This window comes from Mus caroli, unplaced genomic scaffold (assembly GCF_978045245.1).
Source record: "Mus caroli unplaced genomic scaffold, Mus_caroli_1 scaffold_8, whole genome shotgun sequence".
Taxonomy (NCBI): Eukaryota; Metazoa; Chordata; class Mammalia; order Rodentia; family Muridae; genus Mus; species Mus caroli.
In genome coordinates this window covers 117,072,155-117,075,038 of record NW_028227263.1, presented here as the reverse complement: position 1 = coordinate 117,075,038, position 2,884 = coordinate 117,072,155, and the positions used below count along the sequence as shown (strand labels likewise).

The following is a 2,884-nucleotide window of genomic DNA, read 5'->3' as shown; positions in this document are numbered from 1 at the left end:
GGTGAGTCGCCCAGTCTCTCTCTGACTTGGTTTCATCACCTTTAAACCGGGGGAGGGCTAATGTTTCCTCATAGAGTTAGAGTGAGGATTTAATTCCCGAATCCAATCAAGAAGGCAAAAGTGAATGGAGAAGTTGATAGAGACCACTGGAGGCCAAGTGGAAATCACATATGCAAAGCAGGCAGGCTGTCAAACACTGCCGCTGGCCATTAAGATGACAGAAAATGGATACGCCACTGGCTTTAGTACCATGAAGGTCTTTTGCAACTTTTGGTCAACTGGTGGAAGGAAAAACTTGGGAATTAGTCCAAGAAATAGAGATGGAATAAAGACAAGTACAAAAGTTTCTTCCAGGGAGTTTCATTACGAACGAGCCAGAGTGGTCCTGTGGTTTACCCCTCCACATTCAGCTTCTAGGATGCAAGAACAGCGTAGTTGGAGAGCTAGAGTCAGCTTACAGTCTGAGATGTGAGTAAAGGTGTGTGATGATGAGGGTGGGGTGGGATGGGTGCTGAGGGCAGCGTGGGCATGAGGAGGTGCAGCGTCACACGTTTATGGACAGCTTAATGGAAGCTGGAACTGGAGGCTGCTTCGAGTACTAGTACTACAGAGAACAAGGTGCAGAGTTAGAAGCTGGTGGGCAGAAAGTGGCAGGTCTGGAACTGAGGCTCTCTCAGGAGCTAATTCTGTCTAGAGATGAGCAATTTCCAGCAGGCTGGGATCAGGGTCTATCACATTCCACACAGTTCCCAGCATACAGCACAAGTGTGACCATGGACATGTCTTCCTTCACCGGCTCTCTTTACAGGATATACACAGTTGCCATCTAAACTCTGGTGACTCCAGGGCCTCTCTGATCAACGGAAGAGGTGACTTCTCAGAGTTTCAGGGCCACTTTAGAGAAGTCATGTCATCTCCTAGGTCCTGGATGACCTTGCATAGCAAGGGACATGTGGGTGTCCTCTCAGTCCCTGTATCCTCTTTGGCTTTGACCTCCAAGCTTTAGATGAGCCCCCAAAGGAAACTTGCAGTTCTCCTGAGGAAGTCATGGTGGGCCTTCATCCAACTCTCCTATAACATTCAAAATAAACATGGCTTTAAGTCTGTCCTGATTTTATTAAAGACTTGAGTTCCTACACAGTTAAAAAGCCTGATAAACAACAGAAAACACAAGTAATTATCTTGATAAACATGAAATATTTGTATATTTGTTCTTTAAGCCAGTTCTTATCAATGTTACCAAGAACAGATCAATATCTTAAGAAAACCTCCTTGTTCTAAATAAAGAACCAGGCTTTAGTCTTTATAAGTGTGCTGAGTTTTGATTGTAAGAAATTTAAACCCTTTTGTAAAAATGTTCTTGATTTTTGAGATAGGGTTTCTCTGGGTGGTTCTGGTTATCATGGAACTCACTCTGTAAACTAGGCTGGCCTAGAACTCACAGAGATCTGTCTGCCTCTGCCTCCCAAGTGCTAGAATCAAAAGCATGGGCCACCACTATCGAGCAGGAAATTTAAATCGTTTAAGTGTGTGTGTGTGTGTGTGTGTGTGTGTGTGTGTGTGTGTGTGTAGTGTGGTGTGTGTGGGAGAGAGACAGAGACAGAGAGACAGAGAGACAGAGACAGAGAGACAGAGAGACAGAGACAGAGAGACAGAGACAGAGAGACAGAGAGAGATTCCTGAAGTTCCATTGCTCTCTTACCTGGACCTTCTGCAACATGCTGTGTTCAAAAATATTTTATTTTTATCCTTTCTTACCAAAAACACATCCGACGGCCTTTTCTATATCTATCCTCTACTTTTTGGCTCCTTTCTACAACTGCTCCCTTCCTTAATGAAACAGAGCAACACCACAACGTGTACCAGCTTATTCAAAGGAAGCCGGGTGCTGGTTTCTGCAGCACATGTACTAGAGCAACACAGAGAAGATTACTGTGCCCTCTACATAAGGATGACACACAAATCTATGAGGCATTCCATATTTTTATGAACTTGAATGTGAAAAAAAGGAACCTTGAACTCAAATCACATTTATCGCAGAATAAAAGAAACTACAGTTAGCTGTCCTCATGACGTTAGAGTGTGAGGTTCTTGTCTTTTTTTTTTTTTTTTTGGTTTTTCGGGACAGGGTTTCTCTGTGTAGCCCTGGCTGTCCTGGCACTCACTTTGTAGACCAGGCTGGCCTCGAACTCAGAAATCCGCCTGCCTCTGCCTCCCGAGTGCTGGGATTAAAGGCGTGCGCCACCACGCCCAGCGAGGTTCTTGTCTACCGAGAGTCTTGGACAGAATCTTCTTCCACTTCGGAGTCTAAGGCACGAGCTAGCATATCTAGTACGTTAAATTCCAGCAAGAGTTTCCCATGATAACAAAGCTCTCAAAGGACAAAGGACACTTGACTGAAGAATTCACTACCAACAATTAGCAAGAAAAAGTAGAAGGAAGAGAAAATACACAAAGAAAAACCAAGTTTTATGTGGAACCCCTGTAACTGTAGCTTAGGGCACTGCAGGTTCCCCTGTGGGGCTGGAGGGCGTAGCAAATGGTTATTTTTTTTCATAGAAGACTCAAGGGAGAGAACACAATGGTACAAGCTGACCAGGAGCCTCACTGTTGAGTCTGTAATAGAAAGATGAGCCCAGAACACTTGTCTTTTTTACAGTAGTTTCTGCTTAACAAAGAATTAGCTAGTGGTAATCCAGGAACCTTTGCATCCCAGTGACTTGGCATTGGCCCTCTGGCCCCAGCATCTTCAGTCTCCAAAGCAGCCCTTCTTGGGTTTAAGGTCCTGGGGTGTAGATCTCAGGACATAGCATCTGCCTAAGTATCCATCCTCCCAGTGTCCCGTCTGCAGGCTCATCCTTTCCAAGGAGGAATCGGAATCGTG

The 2,884-nt window shown here is 44.9% G+C and overlaps 1 pseudogene; it reads left to right on the top strand.

The window, feature by feature from the left end:
* Positions 1-1,885: 1,885 nt before the first annotated feature.
* Positions 1,886-1,986, top strand: LOC115031714 (U6 spliceosomal RNA; annotated as a pseudogene).
* Positions 1,987-2,884: the final 898 nt, after the last annotated feature.